Source organism: Mirounga angustirostris, unplaced genomic scaffold (assembly GCF_029215605.1).
Source record: "Mirounga angustirostris isolate CCGP_5_RB_7025 unplaced genomic scaffold, mMirAng1.0.hap1 SCAF_4, whole genome shotgun sequence".
NCBI lineage: Eukaryota > Metazoa > Chordata > Mammalia > Carnivora > Phocidae > Mirounga > Mirounga angustirostris.
In genome coordinates this window covers 173,432,462-173,459,004 of record NW_026991712.1, presented here as the reverse complement: position 1 = coordinate 173,459,004, position 26,543 = coordinate 173,432,462, and the positions used below count along the sequence as shown (strand labels likewise).

Here is a 26,543-nt window from a genome sequence, read left to right as displayed (position 1 = left end):
AGAATATAAAACTTCTGAACCAGCAGAGGAAATTAAAAAACATAAAGAAAATTCATGCCACAGAAGGCAAGAAAGGAGAAAAAAGTTTTAAATTGACGATAAATAAAACACATAAGATAGTACAAATAAGGTCAAATACAGCTGACCCTTGAACAATGCCAGGGTTAGGAGCACCGACCCTGTCCCCCGACACACACAGTCAAAAATCTGTGTATCACTTTTGACTCTCCCAAAACTTAAGTACTAATAATAGCCTGCTATTGACCAGAAGTCTCACCAATAACATAAATAGTCGATGAACACATATTTTTATGTTATCTGTATTCTATACTGTATTCTTACAGTAAAGTAAACCAGAGAAAAGAAAATATTATTAAGAAAATTATAAGGGAGAGAAAACACATGCACAGTACTGTACTGTATTTATCTTTAAAAAATCCACATATAAGTGGCCCCACATAGTTCAAACCTGTGTTGTTCAAGGGTCAACTGTCTATTAACACCACAATAAATAGAAATGGATTAAACTCAATTGTTTAAAAACAGAGATTCTTAGTTTAGGTGGAGAAAAATTCCATCTCTGTTTACAAGAGACACAGCTAAAAGATAATAATGTGCAAAGGGTATAAGAAAGGGATATAAAATGATGTATCAGAAAATGTTCTCTGTAATAAAAGTGGTAGCGAGATAAATGTCAGGGAATAAAATGACTAAGACAAGAAGCATTATTGGGGACAGAGAGGGTCATTACTAATGACAAAATGAGTAATTCACCAGGAAGGTATAATAATCCTGACGTTGCATGCACTCTCAGCATAGTTTCAAAACAGTTTTTAAAGCTTTTTTTTTTAAGATTTTATTTATTTATTTGAGAGAGAGAGAGACAGCATGAACGGGGGGTGATGGGCAGAGGGAGAGGGAGAAGCAGGCTCTACACTGAGCAGAGAGTCCAACACGGGATCGATCCCAGGACCCCAAGATCATGACCTGAGCTGAAGGCAGACACTTAACCGACTGAGCCACCCAGGCGCCCCTCAAAAGTTTTTTAAAAACACTCAAGGAGCCTGAGCAGGGAACTGCTTCTCCCTCTCCCTCTGCCTGCCGCTTCCCCTGTTTGTTCTCTCTCTCTCTGTCAAATAAGTAAAATCTTTAAAAAAGAAAAATACTCAAAGTGATATACTTGCAAGAAGAAATTGTCAAGTTCACATTCTTAGTAAGATATTGTAGCATAGCTTTCTCAGAAAGTGACTAAGTAGACACAGATTATTAGACTCGAATGACCTGCATATAAGAACCTTGAACCCACCCTATAAATGCTGCACATTTATTCCTGACACATTGGCACAGACCCACCGGCCTTCCCCCAGGTGCAGAAGCACGCACGGGCAGAGAGTGACAAGAATGGGGGCAGGCTTGCAGTTCACACCAACAAAGACACCCAAGAGGTGCGTGTGTGGCCAGGTATTCAGCTAACTAAACACTTACCTGGTCCCTGACCTTGGTCAGTGAAATGCCCTAGCTGAGTCTTACTTTCTTCCTGTGAAAAACGCAGATTCACCGTCAGCAAACTGTAAAGCTCCAGAGAGTTCATATATAACCAGATGCTGCCATTGTAGCAGAAAAGCATCCATAGACAATACATAACCAAGTGGGCATGGCTGGGCTCCAGTAAATTTTATCTTCAAAAACAGGTGGCAGGCCGAACTTGGCCAGAGGGCCATAGTTTGTCGACCCCCGATGTCGATAATACCTTTTGCCTTGCCAGGATTAGGGATGACATAAAGAACAGGAATAGAGGCCTAGCTTAGGTTGGAGCGTGGTTAGTTTTGAGGCAGTCCAGATGGGGACGCTACCAGAATGAAAAGATATTCCACCGTGGGTGAAAGCTCCCGAAGACTTGAAAGATCCCGAGGTGTTGCAGGTCCAGACGCAGCTCTTGGAAGCTATGTTTGGCCCAGCTGGATCTCGAATCCCGTACATCGAGCAAGTGAGCAAAGTCATGCTCGAGCTAAAGGTTCTGGAATCCTCGGAGCTCACGGAGATCGTGGTTTATGGCTCTTACTTGTATAAGCTCAGGGCCAAGTGGATGCTCCAGTCCATGGCCGAATGGCACTGCCAGCGACAGGAACGAGGGATGCTCAAACTTGAGGATGCCATGAAAGCCCTAGAGCTAGGTCCTTGGATGAAGTGAAGCCAGTTTGCAACCAACGTATCTGGATCAGGATTTAAAGAGTAAATTGTCTCCAGAGTTGGAATGGATGTGGTCGGGTTGAAATTCTGCTCCGGCCTGACAAGGAAAAACCAGCTGATTTTTTGGTCTCCACCTTTGTCTCTGAGTCCTAATGTGGCTCCCCCCTCCCCCCAGGTTTGCTAATTAAAATAAAATTTTAAATTAAAAAAAAAAAAGAACAGGAATAGAAGCAAAGCGACTTGTACGGAATGAGCTCAATGGACGGCCTGTCTCGTGACGCACGTGCACGTGTATAGATCTGTCTGCATATGGATGCATGGAGAAAGCCTGAGGTGTACATACGAGCATGTTTTGTGCACACAAGTAGACGTGTACATGCGTGAGCCTGCGTTTTTGCATGGAGGCGAATCTTCTAGAAAATGGGAAAATCAGAGCATAGGCCTCACTGGGTGGTGAGGATAAAATGACAGGGTGCTGGGTGCGGTGCCTCGCATAGCAGGAGCTCCAAAGCTCGCGTTTGCCGTGCGTGGGAACAGGTCGTGGAGACACAGCGAGGAGTGCGTGACACCACGCCCGCTCACACACATTCGCACGCGTACCCATAACACGGTTTTTGTGCACTTGCTTCCAGAGGGAAGCTGCGCTAATGAGGAGGTCGTCTTCATAGCCAGCAGGTGCCCAGAACAGCCCTGACGGGCATGCAATTTAGCTTTCTCCTGAGATGTTGGGCAAATGAAGGAAAGGCGTTTTAATCCCTTGTCACGTCTCCAGGGGCTGGAGGACATGTGCTGAGTTGGGATTTTTCAACTTCAGCCTTTTTTTTTCCTTGACACATCCATCCCAGAAACATCTGTGAGATAAAACAGAGAAGGTCTTATGAATTCAGCTCAGCGTCGGCCGGTGCTCCCACCCCGAGCAAGCGAGACATGAATCACCGGCCCAGGGGCCCAGCTGCCCCCCACAGAGCAGCCTCTGCAGCAGTGGGAGGGGGGGGCCCGGCCTTTCCTGAGGAGCTGCTTTTGATTTCCCCCAAGCCTTCTGATCGTCTGCACTCACAGAGCGTGTGTTGTCCGAGGGGAGGCATGCTGAGCGCTCAGCTCACACTCCAGTGCCGGGGTCAGCCCCTCATTCCCGGGCTCGGCCGGGTCCTGCTCCGCCCCAGGCACTCGAGGCGCAAAGATGAACCAGACAAGGAGTGAGGGCTGCTTCGCTTGTCCCCGTTTTCCCAGCATCTGAGAACACTGTTGGGGGGAGAGCTCCACTGTGGCGTCGTGAGGGGTGCCTCCTTGGTGAGCCGAGATCCACGCTCTGCACTGGTGGGTTTTAACCCACAGGCCAAGGAAGTGCGTCATGGCAGCCGCTGGGTCAGGGATCAACCAGCTAAGGTCTTAGAGCCAGCCATTAATTGAACTTCACCTTCTGGGGCCCTCCTGTGCTCTGTGGCCTTGGATCCCAGCAGATGGCTCAAACCCTGAGCCCTCACTGCCTGGGCTCACGTCTTGTCTCACCATTTCTGCATGTTTCAAGAAAAGGAGGGGATTTTAGAGCTGCGGTGCCACCTTGGAACTTACACCCAGGGCCGGGGAGGGGGTGTGATCGGCCCTCTTTCTCATTTCTTCTGTCCAGCGAACAACCCCATAACGCTATAGGCCCTGTGCTGGGCACTAGGGACACTAAGATGGATAAGACAAGAGCCCTGCCTTGAAAAGCCACCAGTCCGAGGAGGTGGGCAGTCCAGGGCGGTGATAAGAAAGGCAGAAAGCTTTTCGTGTTCTCAGAGATGCAGACAAAGTCCTAAAGGGGTGCAGGAGGTAGGAAGAGACACACGGAGACATCTGCTTTCCCTGGTCCAGCTGGCCGCTATGTGGGGTAGGGACAAGGGGATGTTTACAGGGTCATAAGTTTAAAGGAGCCGCTCCATCTGGAGGGCCTGGATCTCTCAAAAGAGGGCAGGGATGGGAGAAAAGAGAGTGTCTCTGTTCCTGAAGGATTTTCTCCCTAGGCCCTTTTTACAGATGGGAAAGTTGAGTCACAGGAGACCAAGTAACATACCCAGAGTTGTAGAATATTTAGAGTAAGATGAAACCAGGCTTGTATGGAGCAGGAGAGAGGGCAGAGAGTAGATGCCAGACCAGGTCCAGCCATTTTCCCATCTGTTCCCGGGTCATCCCTGTCTTCCTGAGGACAGTTCCAGACCAGTCCTCCTGTGTGTTTTCTCCTCATCAGCTGCTCACCTTAGCCTTCCCCGCCTCCTTCCCAGAATCCTTAGCAACAGACAGGCAGTCTGAGAGGGGCAGGAATGCCCCCCGCCCCCGGATGGGCTGACTCCTGTTTACCCAGCTGGTGTGAGCCCAGGCCGGGGTCGCAGGGAAGGACCTGGGAGGCCAGTCGTCCAGCCGGCATCCTGCTGTTCAGGTCTTATGACCCCTTTTCTCCCCTCCAAGGCCTCTCCCTCAAAGATGTGGCCCAAGGTGGGGCTTGGCCTCATGGAAGAGGAGAGCTTAGCTCCTGTTACACTTCCTTTGTCCCTCTGCTCTTTTACTGAAAATGCAGAGGTGGCCATGAGGAGAGAGGCGGTGCAGCGGAACAGAGGAGCTGGCTGGTAAGGGGCAGGTGGATAGAGCATGAGGTTTTAGAATGGAAGACCTGGGTTCGAGACCGGCTCTGTGTGACCCTAGCAAATCACATGCCCTCTCTGAGCATCCGTGTCCCAGTCTGTCAACTGAGGGTGAGGGTCAGCGCTCTCTCTTGCCAGAGTCCTTGCGAAGCTTGAGTGCAATAATGATGCCGAAAATGCTTTGTGGAATCAAAATGCAACACTGATCGTGGCTGGGATCATTATCTGATCGGCGTCAGGGGAATATCTGTTTAGATAGGTACGTGCAACCAACCAGGGGCAGGAGCGACAGACCTGGGGGTCAGAAGACCCAGGGACAAGAAGAGGCTCTAGCTGGCTCTGGGCATGAACATTCCCTTCACTTCTGTCAGCCCCACCTTCCTCATATTAGTCTGGGTGGGAAGGCTATTCTCCCCCAAGTCTCACAATGACCAATGAGGACTGTTCATCCCACCAGCATTCACTGAGCACCTGCTGTATACCAGGCCCTGGGCGAGGCTGGCACTTGCCTCCTGTCCCTGAAGAAAGAGAACACTAGAAGAGATGCAGGGCTCAGATCCTAGAGTGTCAGATATAATTGAGTCTAGTCTCCTCGTTTTGTGGATGGGGAAAAAACAAAGTCTTAAAGAGGAAAACGGCTTTCCCAGGATATCAGAAATGAGAAGCGTCCATTGCCATTCCTCCCTGACTCTAATCCAGACGTTGAGAATCAGTCATTATACTCTTCCCACTAAATCCAGTGCTACTCCAGGATCCTTCTCAATACAACACTAGGCAGCTACCGATCAAGGGGTTGAAGTGGGAGCACAAGATGAAACCATTTGCATACCAACCCTGAATCCTCATCTTGCCCTTGTTCTGAGGCCTTTGACTAGAACTGTTCATGTTGGGACTCTGACCTAGATTTTCTCACCCACTCGGCCGTTCCACTTATTTCTGAAACCAGCTGGTATCGAGTGCCCACCACATACCCGGCTTTGTGCTAGACTCAAAGATGAGTAAGGCCTGGGGCACCTGGGTGGCTCAGTCATTAAGCGTCTACCTTCGGCTCAGGTCATGGTCCCAGGGTCCTGGGATCGAGCCCCGCATCGGGCTCTCTGTTCCGTGGGAAGCCTGCTTCTCCCTCTCCCACTCTCCCTGCTTGTGTTCCCTCTCTTACTATATTTCTCTCTGTCAAATAAGTAAATAAAATCTTAAAAAAAAAAATAAAAGGTGAGTAAGGCCTGCTTACAGGCTCATAGTCTGGTGCAGAAGAAAGTCAAAGGGAAAATAATTAAGGGAGGCTGGTTGGAGATACACACACGTTTCTGTGGGAATGCAAAGAGAGCAACTCTGGGCCCAGGGACAGGGTAGGGGGACTGGACGGTCATTGAGGAAGACTTCCCAAAGTGGAGACATTACAGTCAGCACTCAGCCAGCAAACACATGATAAACACAAGGCCCAGTATAGAGTCCAGATACACTGGCCTTCTTCGGGGATCGGTGACCTCTGTGGCCTAGGAGGTGACAAGAAGGGGTTACAGGGGGAGCCACCACCCCAATGAACAGAGTTTGCAATGTTGACAAATATTGCAATGTTGATGGGGCAAAGATGGGGCTTAGGAGGAGTGGCTTAGGAAGTAGAAGGGGGAGTTCCTACGTTGTTCTCCTAGTTGGGCTGAAACCCAACAACATATACCCAGCTTTATGCTTTGTCTGGCCCCTGTTCAACTCACCCGTGCCCTTCTGCACTGTGGTTCTCATCATACTGCTCATTATCTAACAAAGGTAGGTTTTTCCTGGCAAGACCAGAGGCCCTGATAGGGCAAAGACTATGTCTCATTTCTTACTGGCTGGGACTTGAACTGGCACAGTGCTTACCTGGCTCATAATGGGTACTCAATAAATCTTGGATGGATGGGTAGATGGATGGATGGATGATGGATGGGTGGGTGGATGGATGGATGGATGGATGGGTGATGGATGGATGGATGGATAGATGGATAATGGAGGGATGGATGATGGATGGATGGAGGGATGGTTGGGTGATGGATGGATGGATGGATGGATGGGTGATGGATGGATGGATGGATAGATGGATAATGGAGGGATGGATGATGGATGGATGGATGGATGGATGGATGGGTGATGGATGGATAGATGGATAATGGAGGGATGGATGATGGATGGATGGATGGATGGATGGTTGGGTGATGGATGGATGGAAGGATGGATGGATGGGTGGGTGGATGAATGGATGGGTGATGGATGGATGGATGGATAGATGGATAATGGAGGGATGGATGATGGATGGATGGAGGGATGGTTGGGTGATGGATGGATGGATGGATGGATGGATGGATGGATGGATGGATGGATGGAAGGGTGGGTGGATGGGTGGGTGGATGAATGGATGGGTGGATGGTCATGGAGCCTCTCTAAGCCTGTTTTCTCCTCTGCAAAATGGGGGAAATAGTGCCAACCTCACAGGGATATTATTAGGACTCAATAAGATAATGCTGCTAAAGCCCTTAGAATATTGCTTGGTATTCAAAAAAATATTTATTGAAGGGATAATGATGACTGTTTAAACTCAAATGCAAAGATACTCTTAGCAGATAGATCCTGACAAATGAATTTTGCATGATCTCTGCCAGGATCCTTAAAAAAAAAAAAAAAAGGAGGGTGCCTGAAATTGTTATTTGTAACCATTGTTAGAAATAAAATTCAGTGATTCCCATCAGGATAGTAAGACCTTGGTCGGGAAACCCTATAAGCCCTTGAGAACATAGAAGGACAGAGCTAAGCACTTTGTGCAGACACATTGTTCTAGGCACTTTTACTCATTTTAACTCATTTAACCCCCATGATGACCTTATGTGATAGGCAACATTACCATCTCCATTTCTCTTAGGGGTGAACTGAGACACAGAGAGGTGAAGCAAGTTGCCCAAGGTCACACACCCAGGACATGTTCTGACTCCTAAAGCTACTTTCTTAACCACTGGGGAAGCTTCCAGTCCAGGGTAAGAAACAGAGCTGTAGGGGCGCCTGGGTGGCTCAGTCGTTGAGCGTCTGCCTTCAGCTCAGGTCATGATCCCAGGGTCCTGTGATTAAGCACTGTGTCGGGTTCCCTGCTCAGCAGGGGAGTCTGCTCCTTCCTCTGCCCCTCCCCACTGCTCATTCTCTCTCTCAAATAAATAAATAAAATCTTTTAAAAAAAAAAAAAAGGAAGAAACAGAGCTGTGGTACTAAGTAGCAGCACCCAAGGGCAGGGTTTGTGTCAGACATCTTTCTGTCCTGCGAGGTACCTGCCACATGGCAGGTTCTCGATCACTGGGGAGTGAATGAATGAACAGCTGAGTGAATGAATCTGCACACCACCCACCCTTAGAGCACTGTGGCAGGCTCCCATAATGCTATCAATTAGTAGACAGAGGGCAGTGGGTCAGTGCCTAAATCATCCAGGATGGCTGTGTCGTATCGAAGCGAATATCATGACCAGTTTTAAAGCTCACTTAGGACCCATGCTCTGCTGCCCATTCCTGTCTGTCACCACCCATAAGTGGCCTTCTCAGTTACTCCTCCGATCCTAACCACGGCCTCCTGCTGTCATGTCTGTCATGCAGAGCAGGAGGGAACCTGGCTGGCGGAGGGCCCCGGGGCAAGGAGACCAGACACGATTCAAAGCCAGAGGTGGAGGTCTTAGCCCACTTCCGCCACCACCATCCATGTGACCCTGGGCAGTCACTTCTCTCTCTGGGTCTTGCTTTCCTCCTCAGCACTGGGGGCATAATAATAATGTCCCTCTCACGTGTCCCTGTAAGGCGCACCCGTGGCCATGCTCCGGGAACATGGAAGCAGGAGGGTGGGTTGTTCTGGAAAGTTATGCCGTACAGGCCAGTTTCAGGAGCAGGTGGGTCAGTCTTGAAGGTGGGTGCAGTAGGGAACCATAGGAGATATGAATGGCAGCCCGGGGCCCTGTCGGCCCCAAGGTCACCCCTCCCCTACCTGTCACAGTGCCTGAAAAGTCCACCGTTTGATGAAGTCCTGGGATGGAGGCCTGGTGTCTCCAGGAGGGATCCTGTTTGAATGCTCACAGGGTACAGCCAGTGTAACATTTTGATTTCCCTGGCAGAGAGGCGACCTTGGCCTCTCTCAGCATGAGCTGAGTTGAGAGGGGATGAGACACAGCTGGGGACAGAGGGCAGACGCCAGGAGGTGGGCGAGATCTGAGACCTCGAGCAGGGGTCCTGTGGGACCTCAGGGCAGCCTGGGGAGCTGCATGCCTGGGGTTGGGCGAGAGGCAAGAGGAGGACCCTTAAAATGGGGCCAGGAACGCCGGGAGCAGCTTTCTTCCCTTTCAACTTTCTGCCAAGGAGCAGCGTGGCCACAGGCTCCACGCGGCCCAGAGAGGAGAGGCTCTGCCAGCCCCCCGGGCACCTGTCCCAGAAGCCTAGTTACTGGCTCTCGATGGGCAGTCAGCTCGCTGATGGAGAGTCCTTGGGGAGGAGGCGCTGCTCCACGAGTGAAGGACTCCAAAGGAAACACATCGTATTCCTTTCCCAGAAGCCGAGCTTGGCATCTCACCTTGCCCCCCACTCTTGTTCACACGGGGTGCTACCGTGGGCAGAAGAGGTGGTCGCAGGTCCTCGTGAAACCCGGCCCCCTCTCTACCCTCCCTGTCATCACCCTGTCCCTCCACTGTCACCTCTACCTGGACCATGGTGCAGCCTCCCTGCTCTCTACACACACACACACACACACACACACACACACACACAGGGACCTGTTTCAATCTCAGGTCACTTTGCAGCCCTGCCCAGAACTCTCCAGAGGCTCCCCGTGGACTTAGAGTCAAGCTCCATCTCCTAGAGCTCGGCTTCCTCCTCCCACTCTGCCCCTTGCTCACCCCGTCCAGCCACACAGGCATCCTTGTTAGTCCCTCCTGAGGAAGGGCCTTTGCCCGTGCTGTGCCCTCTGCCTAGAGTCCTCTTCCCTGTGCGCTCCCCACCCCAGATCTCTGCCTCAGGGTCTCAGCTCATGTGTCACCTCCTCAGAGCCTCCCTTACCACCCCAGCTGGAAGAGTGCCCCCTCTAGCACCCTCTAGCACGTTGCCCTGCATGTATGTGCTGTTTATTATCCATCTTCCTCACTTGAGTAGAAGCTCTACGAATAGCAAACTAGCTTGTCTTACTGGCTGCTGTGTCCCCAGCGGCCAGAACAGGGCCTGGCACCTAGTAGGGCTTCAGGTCTGTTGAATGAATGACCCCTGCAGGAGACATGGTTAACCTCGACAGCCACTTGACCAGGCCTGCCAGGCCCATGGCATCATCCAACTGTAACTTCATTTGGTCCTCATACTTAAAGGCTGGCAAGGGCATGTGCCCATTTTACAGCTGAGGAAACTGAGGCCCTAGGGGTTCAAGCAACTGTCCCAAGGTCATGCAGATAGTAAGAAGCAGAGACCCAGATCTGTCTGAGTCTAAGTCTCGGCTCCTACGTCTGTGTTATTAAAACAGGTACTACTACCCTTGATGGAGCCTCCAAGAGATGTGCCCATGTGCCTAAAGGCCTCAGCCAGGAAGAGGTGGGGTTGGGATCTGAACTCAGATCCTGCCTTCTCTACGGGGACAGGGATGGCAGGACCCAGCCCGGTAGCTGTCTGTAATATAAGGAGCCTGAGCAGTGGCTATCTGGCTTGACAGCAGGGTCGAGGGCACAGAGCACACCCTCAGGAAGAGGAGGACGGTAAAACACTATCGAACATTTATTGAGCACTTACTGCATGCGTGGCAGTGTTCTAAATTCTTCGTGTGTGCTATCTTCTCGACAATCTTAGGAGGGAGATAGCTTTATTGTCCCCATTTTGCAGATGAGAAAACTAAGGCACAGAGAGGTTATGCGACTCACCCACAGTCACCCAGCCTGGAAGTGTCGAAGCAGAGTTAAACCGAGACACTAACCACTGCACTGTACTGCCTCTCTGAGGAGCCAGCCGAAGCTGGGCAGGGCTCCAGATCCGTCAGGTTGAGAAAAGGACTCCAAGCCCAGTCAAGTAAACAAAGCCTGCAGCTTGGAGCCATGGATTCCTCAGCTGTAAAACAGGGCCAGAAGTTCAGCAGGATGTTGTAAGGAGAGGAGAGGAGAGGAGCTGACAGAGCTGAGTAAAACCCCCACCCCAGTCTGGAGCCCCACCCCTCAAGTAGTGAGCAAGCAATGGGTAAGGAAAAGCACATGGCGTCCACCTCAGCTTAAATCTCTGCGCCACCGTCCACCGAATCGGTGACGTTGGGGAAGTGACTTACCACTCCGTGCCTCCATCCCCTGCAAATGAGGATAATTATAGTACAATTTGAGATTATATGAATTAATCCACATAAGGCACTTAAAACAGTGCCTGGCCCAGAGTAAGCTCTAAGTGTGAGCTATTATTTATCAGAAGATTACAAATGTTAAAATATTAGTTCTGGCCTCTCTTGTAACCAAGGAGACTCTCTCCCACAGGGTTGCCATGAGGTCAGAGAAAGTAAGCTGGGAAGCTGTGCTCTCGAGCCCTCACTTGGTGACAGCGTGGGCTATCTCTGCAGGCTGCCCTTCACCAGAAGTTGCCTCCCCGATCTACATCTCCAGTTTTTTTCAAGGATTAGAGTCCTTCCCTATAGGTGCTAGAGCTAAGTGTTTGTCAAGTTTGTGAGCTTTCAGAGACAACCAGGCCTCCCCATTTTTATAAAGATTGAGATAAGAGTTTATGAGATTAGAGGTTTGTCATCATCCTCTGCTTTGATGTCTCTCTTGTGTTCTCTCTCCATCTCTCTCTCTTTCTCTCTCTCCTTCCCTCTCTCTCTCCCAGTTTCTTCCTCTTTTAAAAATCCGAAGTGCAAGCTGGAAAGAGAAGCCCCAGGCCCTATAAACACACTGTTCAAATAAAGGAGACATTTAGGGGAAAGTGGAAGCATCATTTAAAGGTGATCACTCTAAAATGACCATGTCTGGGCAATTTGTCATGAAGTATTCAGGCTATTGCCAGAGATCATTTTTTCTGTAATTCTTGCTGTTGGCTCATAATTTTCAGCTTTTGACCCTTTAAAACTGAGGTGTGGGATTTTTATAAACTTCGGGGATGGGGTATTTTTTAAATAACCTTTTAAGAAGCCATCTATCCCCGGGAAAGTTTGGGATTAGGCTCGAAGGAGCTCTGCAGAGGAGGCTAGGATCCCCAGGTCCCTGCCCCGCCATGGGGGACTTTATGATCCAAGAATGTTCCAGTCCAAGGACTTGACCAGCTTCTTCCCAATTCTCTGCGGGTTCACAAACCATCATGACATGCACAGAGTTACTTGATCTGCAGGTGGTCATGAAGGCGTGGGCACACCGTCCAGTGCTGGGCAGGAGGCTTGTTGCTGCCCGACCCTGGTCGCCTGTCCAGCCTTGTACCCTGCACCCCTGCACGCTCAGACTCCAGGTTCCCGCTGCGGGTCCTCAGTCTTGCTATGCAGTGTCTCATCGCCACACTTTTGGACAGACTGTTCCTCTGCCCAGCATGTCCCTCCTTTCATTCTTTTGTCTTGTCTTTCTTCTTTGTCTTGCAAGATAGTTGTAATATTATCACCTCCAGGAAATAACAATGGGAAGGTGCCCTCCTCCTTGCTCCCAAGCCCAGCACCTCCTCCCCCCATGTATCCCTTGGCACTAATCACGCTCTGTGGAAACTGCCTGTTTACTGGGCATCTTCACCACCATGCTGGAAGCCTGTTGAGCTTTGGGTCCCTAGGCCCAGTCCAAGCATGAGCCTGGAAGATGTGAGGTCATGGGATTGAGTAGTTAAGACCCTGCCTTTGGCCTCAGATGTAGGGCTCCACTCTTCTCCTCCCAGCCCTGATGCTGCCTGAGGGTGGGTTACATCTCCTTACTGAACTTTACTTATTTCTATAAATGCGACTATCAGTAGGACCTACCTTATAGAATCACTCTAAGAATTGTTGATGGGGGTGCCTGGCTGGCTCAGTCGATGGAGCATGCGACTCTTGATCTTGGGGTCATGAGTTCGAGCCCCACATAAAGCATAGAGATTACTTTAAAAAATGAAATTAAAAAAAAAATCGTTGGAGGACACTAACTCACTGTATTAACTCTGCATCTTCACCAGGTAAGTCCTATTGGTAGACCCATTTTCCAGATGAGGGAACTGAGGCACAAAGAGAAGTTGAGTAACTTGCCTGAGGTCAGTAGGGAGAGCCAGGGTTCAAGGCCAGATGAACTCTGACTCCAGAGCCTGTGCCCCTGACCACTATGATGCATGGCTCCCTAGTAACTTGCATCGAGCCCTCCACCCAGCACACAGTAGGTCCTTGATACAGATGGTGGCGGCCATTGTCAGTAATTGTTAATAGCTCTGTTCATTTTATAGTCCATTTTTAGATAGAAGAGTTGGGACTGGTCACAACACAGGAAGAAGGACTTGAGAGTTGCAAGAGGGGAGAATGGGGGAAAACAAGGAGAGGAGACAGGGAAAGAGTCGAGACTGGAGGATAGGTGGGCAGAGGCTAGAGCAGCAGGGCTGGGGCATGAGTTGGCGAGGGCCTGGGAGGCTGTTGAGGGGAAAGCACTGAGGGCCCCGGGGTGGCCATTTGAGCACTAGCCCAAGACCACAACTGGCTTCCCTGCTCTTAGAAAATGAAACCTCAGACTCCATCACTGAGCACACAAAACCCATGGTGGTATAACCCCAGATCACCTTTCTTGCCTTGTATCCCACCTTTCCCCACACACACACATCCGAGCTCAGCCACCCTACCCTGCCCTTCCCCCCTCCATATGTTTGCACACACTATTCATCTGCCTAAAATGTCCTTCATTTCTTCTGGCCCTGATGGACTCCTACTCATCCTTTGATACCCAGTTCAAATGGCCCCTCCTCTGGAAAACCTTCTTTGATACCCCTAGCTGATCATATCCATTCTTCCCCTTCTTGAAGTGGACTTCAAGCTAGTGTCTTATTCCACTCTGTGCCGAGTGCCCCACACAGAGCTGGATGCAAAGTCATTACTTCGGAAAAACTTGTTGGGCTTTTTTTTATTGAGTAAATCCATCCTCAAATCAAGGGCGGGCCCTAGTGAAACCACACACGTGATCTCAAATCTCCAGTGTCCAGGAGTGCTAGAACACAGAGGCAAAATCTGAGCAGGATTCAGGAGAGAACTCATCCTTCCCAGGGATCCAGACAAGAGAATGTTCCAGCGTAAGTGGGGCTCTGGAACTCTGCTATGGGCCTAGAAAATGCTGTCTGGGAGAGTTCATACCAGGGACCCCACTCCAAGCAACTCCAGCACAACCCAGAGATGGCTGCAGATGGAAAACGAGCTGGAAGCCTGGCCACTGTCACTCATTGGACCTCCATAAAATGCGGACCTCAAGACTGACGCTGCCTGAACAACAGGGAGGATGCTGGGCTGTCACTCTATTTCTACTCTTACAGTCTAAGACCACATTGGCTTTTTCGGCAGCTTTTGGCTTGTGGTCAACTCAAACCCCCAGATCTTTTTCACTGGGATGGCTGCCAAGCCACATCTTGTGCATTTGATTTATGGCTTGGGTTAGCTAAGGCCCACTCCTGCTCCCCAGAAGCCAATGGGAGGAGGTGATGGTTTCTGTACCCCTAGGAGGGAGAGCGATTGCAGGCCCCCAACCCAAGAGCCTCAGTGTGGATGTGGGTAAGCTCCCCCTCTCCCTGTTTGTGTTTCTAAGCCTGTTTCCTCCTTTCCTCGAGGCATTCCTCTTGAGTGGGATTTTCATTAGTACTAAAGTCACAGGCTGCCAGGGCTCAAGCAGACCAACTTTGCATTCCTGGGGAAAGCAGTGGTTCTGGAAAGCACCCAGAAGGTCAGGGAGAGAGAGGCAGGTATTGGAGGCCCGGGCTCCTGAGCTTGCGGTCCCTATGCCCTGGGAAAGGCCCTTCGTTGCCCTGAGTCTCCATTTCTCATCTGCAGAATAGGGGTGACAAATCCCGACCTCATGGCATGGTTAGGACAGAGGTGCCCAGGCAGCAAGTGTCTTCCCAGGCATAGTAGTGTCTGTGGGGTCATAGACAGCGGGGCCAAATGGGCATCAAGTGCCCAGTACTGTCCAGCTTCTCCCCCATTACACTGAATGAGAAACTGAGGCACTGAGCTTGTCCCACCTTTGCAAATATTGCTCCTGCTTGGCCAAATGTGCTTCTCCCCAGGGATTGTCTTTTTAGATGCCACCATTCAGAAAGGCCACACTCCCTAAGGTGACCCCCCTACACCTGCCTCAGCACCTGGTGGTCCCCTCCGTGGCCATCACAAACCGTGGAGTGCTTGTGTTTGTCTGGTGCCTCTCTCCCCCCGTCACGGTCCTAGACCCTCAGCTCCATGAGGGCAGGGCCCCCATCTTCCTCGTTCACCGCTCTTCCTCCCCGGCCTCGGCACAGCCGGGGCTTGGCGGCGTGTGGAGAATGACTGGGAGGGTCTTTGGAAACATTCCTTCGGACTTTGGCTACAAATCCAAATTGCATTAAAGAGAAGCATATTTGTTTCCCTGTGCTGCAAACAAGGTCACTTCCCCTCCCTGGGTCTCTGTTTCCCCAGCTGTAAAATGAGGTGTGAAATGAGAGACCGAACTAGCTTTTCTCTAAAGTCCTTCTAGCCCCAAAGACTCAAAGTCGGCACACAAAGGGGGAGAAGACTGTATTGAATTGTATTACCTATTGGGTTAAAAAAAAAAAAAAATGGCTTCTGCCAGGAACTCTCTCTCACTGGGTCACTTTCTCCACTAGTCTGGAAAAAACTGTCCTGCGCAGGCCCAGGCCTGTGGAGCCCACACTGAAAAAGTCACAGGCGCCTCCTGCCCTGGGCCCAGGCAAAGGGGCCCCTGAAAGGTGTGTGGTAGCTGATTCCCCGGGGGGTCCGGGGGTTTGTTGCCTTAACCGAGCACACAGAGCAGGTAAAAAATTCCAGACATGTTCTCCACTGACAGCTAATTGTGTCCTTTATTAATGACCATGGCTTTCTTGGGGCAGGTGGGAGGAGGGAGGAAGCCAGTCTCAGCCCAGGGGGCTCCCGCAGGTAGAGCTGATGACCACATTTCTGGATCCCATAGAAAGGGAAGTGCTACATGAGGTGACCCCGAAAATCCACACCGCCCCCCGCCCCGAGCTGGAGAGGGGAGGGGCCTTTCCTGACTCCCCAAGCCCCGGCAGGGGCAGCTGGTGCCGACAAAATATTGCAGGGGTTTTAGAATCTGGCAGACTAGGTTCTGGATCCTAAGTTGGCCTCTCAGAGCACAGCCACCAAAGTACAGCGGATGGCCCGAAGGGGACCGGCAAGAGGGCGATGGTCTGTGGGCCGCGTGGGAGATGCTCCTCGGCTCCATCTGGCCATCACCCCCCCTTGTGGCCCTGGGTCTGGACCCGCCAGGCCCTTCCTCAGTGACCCACTGCACCACCTGTCAATACAGCAGCCAGATGTGCCGGGGGACTAGGGCTGGCCCTGCCAGATGTGTCAAGCTTTCCAACACATCCGGCTTCCCCTCCGGCACATCGTGATTATTATTTAACACTTGCTTTTCCAGCATCTGTGAGTCCCAAGGATTACAGGCTGGGAGGCTCCAGCATGTGGATCCAGCTTAAGGTCTGGGGGCCTGGAGCCCACTGCTCATCAAAGGGCCTGTTTTCTCAAGGACCCAGTGAGGACCTTTACAAGCCCTCTTGCAGTGATAGCCTAGAGCTGGAGGGAGGGCCTTTGTGGAGCTCTCTCTGTTCCCTGCTTTGTCATCAGGATTCCATGTTAGCCTGGGGAGGCAGGTGGGGTGTGCAGCATTAACCCCAATTATAGATGAGGGATGTGAGGCTCAGAGAGGGACATAGTGAAGAAGTAGCTGAGCTAGGACTTGAACCAGGCAGCGGAAACAGCATGTGCAAAGGCCCTGAGGTGAGAGGAGGCCTGATGGGCTCCAGGATAGCCAGAGGGCCAGAGTGGAGTAGACAAGAGGGAAAGCAGTAGGAGGTGAGTTCAGAGAGGTGAAGGGGATACAGTTACATCACAAAGAATAAAATACCATGGGTAAATTTAACCAGAGAGGTAAAGTGGGCTTTGTAGGCTATGGTTTTTACTCTGAGGTGGGAGCTGTTAAAGACCTTTGAGCAGAAGAGCACCACACAGCTGATTCCTGTTCTGCAGGAATCCCTCCGGCTGCTGTGTTGAGTACAGATTGCAGCTAAAGGCAAGTGGAGAGGTAAGCAGGCAAGGGTGGGAGGCAGGAAACCAGGGATCTGATGGCCACCACTTCTCTGCCCCCTTAGCTTCCCTTCCAACCTGGGCGTCAGGATTCCTGGGCTGCAGCCCAGGCTCCCATCAGCCACTAACTGGCCGTGTGACTTTAGGCAAGTCACTGTTGCTCTCTGGGTTGTGTATTCTGCAGTCATAAGATGAGGAGCTTGGACCAGAACATCGTGAAGGTCCTCCTGACTTCCAGTGACCCAGACCCCACGTGCCTCCCCAGCCTCGAGCTTCATGCTTCAGTAACCCTGAACTATCTGTGGCTCCCCATACACACACCATACCATTTCACGCCTCTGAGCCTGTGTACAGACCGCCCCCTCCACCTGCAACACCCTTTGCCACCCCCCACCCTCCTCACGTGGAGAGCCCATGTTCTTCAGCAGATCTCAAGCTCGGGTGGCATCTCCACAGTCTTCCCCTGACCCACCGCCCTTCTTCAGTGACCCTGGGCACTCTGACAGGCCATACCAATCTCCAAGAGACAACAGATAAAGTGGCTGTGGATGCAGGGCTGCCTTTAAATCCCAGCTGCATCTCCGAAACCGCCTAATGTTATTGAACCTCTGTTTCCTCCTTTGTAAACCAGAGATAATTCTATTTCCTTCTCCCAGGGTCAAGGTGAGGATGCAGTGAGACTGTAAAGCATCTAACCCAGTGCCTGGCACGTAGTCACTGCGTGGGATCTGTGAAGCCGGATTCTAGCTACAGAACAATGTGGCCCCAGATTCCTGCAGTGGCCCTGGCCAGGACCTCAGGACAGCCTCCCAGCAGCCCCACGGCCCAAGGGCACTCCTGTCCACCCCTCCTGTCACCAGCCGGCTCCCTCTGCTCACCTCCTCCATCAGGGCCTGGTCAAAGCTGCCTCCCGGCAGCCACTCAGCACTTGAAAATGTCCTTAATTGCTTCACCAGAGTGGGGAGTCACCCTGCAGGCAGATAATTAAAAAGTTCAGAGCTTGATTAATTGGGAGGAAATTGGAGGAATGGGGCTGCCTGCGGGGCGTGCGGGAGCTCTCAGCCCCTGTGTGGGGATGGCAGGAAGGGAGGCAGGGACCCGGGAGGGAGGCAGAGCCGGGACCCGGGACCCAGGCCCAACCTAGGATCCAGGGGCTGGACGCACTGGGCGTGAAACCTGCCTTTGCAAGTTGTGGGGTTCAGGGTCTGGCTCCCCAGGAGACTGTGAGCTCCACCCCTGCTCCACACACACACACACACACACAAATACAACTGGGGAGTAGAGGTCAGAAGACCCAATGGTCATGAAAGTTCTGATGACTCTGGCCTTCGGGCTGAGGCACCTACAGGCCTTGTAACCTGTCATTTAGTGAGGTGTCACAGAGGACCTGCCCTGTACCAGGCTCTGTGCCAGTCCATGAACAGGGCAGGTATGGTGACTGCCTCACGATGCTCACAGTCGGGCAGGTGGGAAGGGGGGGAGGTAGAGACAGGTATTAGCCAAGTGCCAAGAAGGATGAGGGTGGGATGGCTTGAGACCCTGTTCCTCGGGGCACGTGGAGGAGCTCTGGGGGCTCTGACATGGTCTGGGGGGCTCCAGAGGCCTAGAACCAAGTCTCCAATCCACACACCGGCTGAGTGACCTTCAGCCTAAGATTCCATATTTCTGAGTCTCAATCAGTCAATCAACACAGACATCCTGAGGCCTCCTGTCCATCACGTCTCAGCCGCTGGTGCTGGGAGGTTCTAGACATTGCCGGTACCTGCTGTCCCCAGGCTTACAGCCGAGTGCAGGAGGCAGACTCTCAGAACCTGTAATCATGCAGCAGTAGAGGCAAAGCCCAGGTGCTTTGGGAGCACGGGCAAAAGGCCCCAAACCAGGTCGGGGATGGCATCCCAGGAGAAGATCAAAAGGTGATTTGGGTGGAGCCGAGATTGGAAGGATAAAAAGGTGTGAGGCAGGCTGGCGCTGGGGGCAGAAAGCAGAGGGAACTGCCTGAGCAAAGGCCCAGAGACGGGAAATGGAACACAGCTGGTGGGGGAGCCGGAAGCCACCTGCAGCGACCGGGGCCCAGGCTGCAGCTCGGAGGCCAAGGCAGGCTGGGCTCGCCACAGGCACAAGGGAGCCATTGAAGGGTCTTGAGTAGAGGAGGGACGCCACAGATGGCCAGTGTGGAGACTGGCTTTGGGAGGTCCTGGGATCCCCCCTCAGGCAAAGGGGAGATGTGTTAACACAGTTCCTGCAGCTGCCTTCTGACTTCTGTAGTTCTATCAGGGGCTGGCAAGGATCCACAGAGCCTAGGACCCGGCAGGGGCAGGCAGGGTAGCCCGGGCATGTGGGGGCGGTGGGGGGGATGACTGACATCCCCTGGGTGGTCCCAGTAGGAGCTCCCACAGCAGGGGAATGAGCCTGAGGCACTCCCTGGACTTAACCTGACCAGGCAGGGCCCCCCTTCTCAGGAGAGGAGAGAGGGAGAACACTGGAAGGGCAGAGTGGGGCACTCTTCGTCAAGTTAGAACACTGAGGGTTTCAGAAGCAGGAGTTAGAAAGAACACGGACTGTGGGGGAACAGGCTCTGAGTCACTTTGGACAAGGCATTCCTCTCTATGAGCCTCAGTTTCCTCATCTCGAAAATGGGGACAACCCCTCCTACTACACAGAGAGATGGTGAGGACTGAGTGAGGTTATGAGCAGGGGAAGCTGCTGGCCCAGCACCGGGCAGGCCCATGGCAGGTACACAGTGATCGGAATCTCCTCCTAGCCCAAAAGCCTGCCACCTGCTTCCAGCATGGCTGGGCACAGAGGATCAGGCACCCTGCCCAGCTCTGACCAGAGCAGCTGACTCCACTGGTTTAACCTCAGCAGCAAAAGCAGGAAGCACGCAAAATGCAAAAGCCACGTTGCATGAGGAAGACCCCCCCAACCCCTCTTGCTCCACCGCAGGAATACCACAAGCTCAGCTCAGACGTAGTCACAGCATAAGGCCCTGAAAATATACGCATCAGTTTATCCACAGCTCAAGGAGAACATAGGGTTGGATGCCTGAGCCTGTCCATGGCCAGAGTCCCACAGGTGGCAGAGGCCATAGAGATGGTCCCAGCCGTACCCAGAGTAGGCAGGAAGGGGCCCAGGCTCACAGAGCAAAGAGAGCAGGGAGCCACAGGGGCACCCGAGCTCAGCCTCCCCCACTCTCTGGGCCCCGGGCTCTCCTCCGTCCACTCAAACTCCTCTCGCCAGCCCAAACCCAGAACGTCTGGGAGATCCCATCGAACCCGGCACGGCTGAGCCGGGAACCCACTCCCTCCGCTCACCGTGGCCAGCGTCAGGCCTGGTTAAAGGAAGGTGTGCCGGCCCCCTGCTCGGTCACGCGCCTGAGGGCAGGGACCACGGCTTCTTGGTCTCTGCATCCCCAGGGCTTAGCACACAGCAAGTGGCGGGCCAGGATTGAATGGAGATAGTACACGGACACTTGTGTCATGCTCAGTGTCATCCAGGCGGGTGCTGCTGCACGTGCTTTCTCCAGATTAGCTCACGCAGTCTTCCCCCCAAATAGAAGGTCGGTGTGATCGGTGTGATCATTCTCCCCGTTACACAGACGGAACTGAGAGTGAGGGACCTTGCCCTGGTCACACTGTTAGCGAGAGGCAGTAAATGGCCTGCGAGAGGCAGGCCAGCTCCACGGTCTACACCAGGTCCACTTCCAACAGACCTCCTGCTCGGGTTCCCAGGAGCTAGATGGTGAGCCCGCCTCTGCCCCGACAGAGCCCTCTGCTCCACAGGCCCCCCAGGAAGGCAGAGAAGCTCCTTCCTCCCCAAACAAGGCCTGGCACACAGGGCCTGACGGAGCATTGGACTCCGCTGTGCCCTCAGGGGTTTGGGGATTAAAGCAGCATCTCTGGGAAGAGAGAGAGGAACAGTGTAGCAGGTCTGCCAAGGAGGCTGCAAGGATCACCCAGTGCCAATTAGCGGCCCCGCCGTGCCAAGTCCAGATGGAGCCCTGCCTCGGCCTGACTCAGGGCTCACTCGGTCAATTATCACCTATCCCCGGAGCCCGGGGGGCAGGTGGGGAGAAAATCTGTTTCCCCATAATCCTCCCTCCCTCTCCCGGCCGGCTGCCATCCGTGCCTTGGGTTGCCTGGCCAAGGGATCTGGGCGTCTGCAGAAGGCCGATGCTAGCTGGCTGCTTCAGTCCCAGGTCCTGTGTTTGGGGGTCAAGCTTTACCTCTGTCTTGCTCAGTGACCCAGCAAGCCCTGTCCCCTCGTAGGCCTGATAACATGGTCTTCAGTACTGACATTCAGGCCCCCCGATAATTTCTACGTCCCGGAGCACCTGGGAATGAGATCTTCGGAATCACAAAGACATGGAGTCAAACCTCAGCTCTATTATTTAGTAGCTATGTGACCTTGGCACATTTTGCCCCCCTCAGGGCATCAGTTTCCTCATCTGTAAAATGGGGGGGGCAGTGATAATGATACCACTTCGGCGGGTGGTCACGTAGATTTCATGAGAGAATCCATGCAAATCACCTGCACTGGGCTTGGCACCTGGAAAGCACGTGGTAAATGGAATTAGGATTGTCCCTGCCTGCTGGATGAGTAATAACAGATGACATTTACATAGTACCTGCTGCGTGTTCTGTGTGCATATCAGCCGATCGGACCCACGGCCCCGGCCCTCGAGTCCCTCACTATCCGCTTGGGGAGACGGACCTGCCTTCATTTAGCAAACTGAGCTGCCTGAGCACCTACTGTGTACCACACCTTGCACTAGCTGCTAGATGTGGAGATTAAAGACCCAGCCCCTGCCCCAGCCAGGGTCCACCAACCAATGGGCAGCACAGAGATGAGTCACATATGGGTTAGGTCCATGGTAGGATGGAGCCAGTTGGTGCCAGCTTGGCTGACAAGAGCCGACTATGCTCATTTCTTCCCAACCCAACATTCAGTTGTGTCAGGTGGGTAGCATGAAATTTGCCCTGGTGGGAGTCTTTACGCCACAGAAATGGGCAAACAACAAATCAGGGTTTCCCCCCTCCCCACTGCAGACAGCCACGTACCAGCACACCACTGCCCAGAGCGTGTGTCTGGGGTACTGAGTGGAGGTCGGAGGTGTCTGCTATAGCAAGTGGAGGAGGGCCTCCCAGAGGCGTCCATGTCAGACCCCCGTCCCAGGGGGCAGGTTGATGCAGAGAAGGGCATTCAGGCAAAGGGACCTGTGTGTGTGTGTGTATGTGTGGCCAGGACATCTAGGGAACTGCAAACAGGTGAAAGGGGGTAACAGATGGGCCCAGAGATGCATACCGGAGGCTTACCAGAGACCGAGGGCATTTCTGGGACACGGGACTTCCAGTCTGAAAAGCAGGATGCGTTGTCACCATAGTGGACAGGCTCCTGGGATGACCCGCGGGGAGCGAAGACAAGAGGTAAAGCGGGATCTGAGCAGCCACGCGGCCTGATGAAACTGACATGGTAATGGTGGCACCAAACGTGGCCTTCACCAGCCACGTATTTTCTCAGGACACCCATAAGGGGCATATTCGTTCATCCAACAAACGTATGTATTGAGCACCCACTATGTTCCCACCAGTCTGCCAGGAGTTAGGGAACCTTGAGGGCCAGACAAACCTGGTTCCTCTTCCCCTTTGCAGGCACTTCCAAGGCAAAGACAGCACAGTTTTTAAGCTGTTTTCTTTCTTTTTTTTTTTTTTTTTAAGATTTTATTTATTTATTTGAGAGAGAGAGAGTGAGATAGAGAGAGCCCAAGAGGGGGTAGGGTTAGAGGGAGAAGCAGACTCCCTGCTGAGCAGGGAGCCCGATGTTGGACTCGATCCCGGGACTCCGAGATCATGACCTGAGCCAAAGGCAGTCGCTTAACCAACTGAGCCACCCAGATGCCCTAAGCTGTTTTCTAATGTAATTACAACTTGTGATGAGGGTCAACAAAGGAAACAGAGACTGAGACAGAGTGTCATGAGAGAAGCCCTCTGGCCAGGGTGGTCAGGGAGGGCCTCTCTAGGAGGTGATGTTTAAGTGGGGGCCTAAAGGAAGAAGCTCAGCCATGGGAAGCAGGGACACCACTCTTGCCCACTGAGGGGCTGGAGCACAGCTGAGCGAGGGGAGTGTCCAGTAGCGACAGGAAGACCACAGAGCCAGTCTGGCGGGCCTCGTGGGCCAGGGCTGGGGGTGGGGTAGTTCTCAGTGCCGCGGGGAGCCCCGGGTGAGTTTAAAATAAGCAGAGTGTGGTGGGTCCGATTCAGGTTAATCGGATCTCCCCAGCGACTGTGGGGGATTGGCGGGGAGGCCAAAGTGGGGCAGGGAGACCCACTCAGAGACTCTGACCGCACCCACACCTTGCATGTGTCATCAGCCCCCTTTCCGGAGGAGGGGACTGAGGCTCAGAGAAGGCACCTGCCTGGGGGCCATGGGGGCAGCTGCCAAGTCCGCTTACTTCCCAGTTCTGTGCCTGAAACCTGCACATTGGCAGGACTGGATGCCCTCCCAGGTGAGAAACAGAGCAGCACAGCCCCTGGGGCACTGGGTACTGAGGGCAGGCAGCTGTTCCAGACCTCTCTGTGGGCCAAGAGGTGGCCGACCGGAGCCGAGGCCCCTCACACCCCACAGTTACACAGGACACTTGGGATCTGAATCTGCCTCTGCTGCCGAAGAGCCATGTGGGCCTGCTCCTCTCTGCACCTCCGTTTCCTCAAGTGTCACACAAGGTGGTTGAGCTGGATGCCCTTCCAGCTCATCACGTCATCCCTCCATCACCCACTAGGTACGCGGCATCTTACTGGGAATTGACAGTCCAGCCAGGCACTTACACATTCATGAGTAAGGAATTAAAATAGGCGCCTCGACCCTGAGTGGTGACTTAGGGAAGGCTTCTTGGAAGAGGTGGTACCTGCCACCAAGTCTTAAAGGGGTGTAGGAGTTTGATGACAACGGGAGGGCATTGCAGGGAGTGAGGGCAGGACGGGCAGAGGCCAGAAGTGTGGAGGTGGGCCCGGGGCAGGCACCATACATAGTCGACTGTGTGGAGCAGTGGGAAACGAGGCTTGGGGTGGTGGGTGCTGAGAGATGGGCAGGTGCCCACCCTGGGGTTCTGGGGTCCTTGAGGAGTTTGGGGAGCTGTTGCAGATTTTTTTAATTACAGTTTTATTGTGACCTCATTCACATGCCGTAGAATTCAGCTATTTAAGTCGTACAATCCGGTGATTTTTAGCGTATGCACAGAATTGTGCAACCATCCCCACAATCAATTTTAGAACACGTTCATCACCTCAAAAAGAAACCCTATTCCCCATTAGCAGTCACTCCCCATTCTCTGCTCTCCCCAGTCCTTAGCAACCACTAATCTACTTCTGTCTCTATAGACGGCTATTCTGGATACTTTTCTATAAATGGAAGCACACACTATGTAGCCTTTTGTGCCTGGCTTCTTTCATAAGCACAATGTCGTCAAGGTTCATCCATGTTGTGGTGTGTATCCGTACTTTATTCCTTTTTATGGCCGAATAATATTCCATTGTGTGCCATTGTGGATTTTTAAGTGACACAGAAAGGTGTGGACTTTAGAAAGCTGGCTAGGGGAGTGGGGGTGGGCAGGAGGAGGCCAGATGGCCACACGAGGCTAAGGAGTCGGTAGGAAGAGCTTTCTGGATGCCCGAAGGGGTAGAACAGCTGCAGAGAAGAGCCAGGATCGGGCACTGCTACGGGCAGGGTGGGGGCGGGGGGAGACCTGGTAATTGGCAGCAGGGGCTGAGGGTAGGGAGGAGGCATCCAGAGTTCCTGTGACTGGGTGGAGAGTGATGTCACCTTCCCAGATGAAAGAACAGGTTTGGTGAAGCACCGGCTAATAGATAGGGAAACCATAGATGCCCAGTGGGAAGGTGGAGGGGTGGCCGGGCTGCACACCTAATGAAGGAAGGCTTCTGGAGGAGGCAGCCCGGGGAGTCTGAGATGGGGCCAGGACATGGTGACAAGAGAGGACAGCCAGAAAGGCAGCCCAGGTGGAGGGGCTGGAGGGGAGACTGGGCAGCCACCCACCAGCCGGGCCCAGGGAATTGCCAGCAGATGGAAGAGATGTGCTAAGCTGGACAGGCTCTTGCCTGAAAGGGAGCCAGGAGGGTCCTGATCTTAGGAACAAAACCTTTTGGCATCTATTAGGATGATCCTAGATCCCCACAGGAGCCCTGTTCCCCCATTCTACAGGAGAGCAAACTGAGCGTCAGAGACGTCATCTGCTTAACTTGAGCCAGAGCTGCAGGCTGCAGGTCTTGACTGGATTGTGCCAAGATGGTGGGCTGCCTCTTCAGCCAGGCAGCAGAGGACAGGAGCACTCAGGACCCCAAAACCAGTGCAGCAAAGTGCCGAGAGCCCTGGGCGGGCCCCCAGAACTAGAGCTGCCAATCCCCGCTCAGCGCTCTTGGACCATTGACAGGAACGCAGGTTGCACGGGGCCGTGTAGTGTGGTGGTTAGGGAAGCTTCTAGAGTCAGACCACCTGAGACTGAGCCGCTGTAAGCTCACGTCCAAGCAAATGACTCCCATCTCTGTGCCTTCACGCCTCCATCTGAAAATGGGAGTGATAACCTTCCCTCCATCACAGGGTTGGGTAAGGACTGGATGAGTTACTATGGGCTAAGTCCTTAGGACAGTGCCAGGATTTTATACAAACTCAATAAATGTTGACTGTTTCATATTTACACTCTGAAGCCCTGGTTTCCCCATCTGTCCAGTGGAAGACTTAATAACCCCCAGAGCACTCATCATCCTCCTTGGAGTCACGAGAGCCTGGGTGGTTCTATCAAAGTCCTGACTCTGCTCTTGCCTATAGTTCCTTAAGGACTGGACTGGAGCTGGACTCGAGATCCCCGTGGGGCCTGGTCAGGGTGGCATCAGCCAGTGTCTTTGTTAAGTTGGCTGCCACCTACTGGAAACCCCCTCCAAAAGGCAGGTAAACTAGGGCCCCAGGGGGAGAGTGCTGTTTTCTAGTGCCCCAGGGGGAATTGTCTGGGGCGTATACACTGAGTGCTTGTTTTATCCAGCAAGCCCTGAGTTGTGACTACAACCTCTCCCCTGCCCCACGCCAGACACTGTCCATCGCATGGGGTCCTCATGGCCACTTTATGGGGTAGATGCTCTCATCCCAATGAGAAAACTTCAGCTCAGAGAGGTTGAACTACTTGCCTGAGGTCACCCAGCAGATCGGTGTTTGAATCGGATACAGTTCAGTAATGCCAGGAACTGTTCTAGGCATTTTTGCCTAAATTGAACCACTGTAATCCTTGCAGCAATTGTGGGAGGTAGATAGTCTTGTGCCCATTTTGCAGATAAGGAAATAGCTTCAGTGACTGGCCCAAGGTCACACCCCTGGCACAGGCAGCTCAGGGATTTGCCAAGCAGCCTGCACACTAACCACCATTCTTCACTGCCTTTCTGTTTACACGATCCCCAAAGCCCAAGCCCTTCCCACTTTAGCAGCCAGCTTCGAGGTGTA

General features: G+C 52.8%; 1 protein-coding gene and 1 pseudogene across 2 annotated transcripts in view; both read left to right on the top strand.

Annotated features, from left to right (window-relative positions):
* Nucleotides 1-26,543, top strand: part of EPHB2 (EPH receptor B2) — a 184,806-nt gene that overhangs the window by 113,020 nt on the left and 45,243 nt on the right. The window lies entirely within an intron of this gene.
* Nucleotides 1,841-2,759, top strand: LOC123859982 (developmental pluripotency-associated 5 protein-like; annotated as a pseudogene).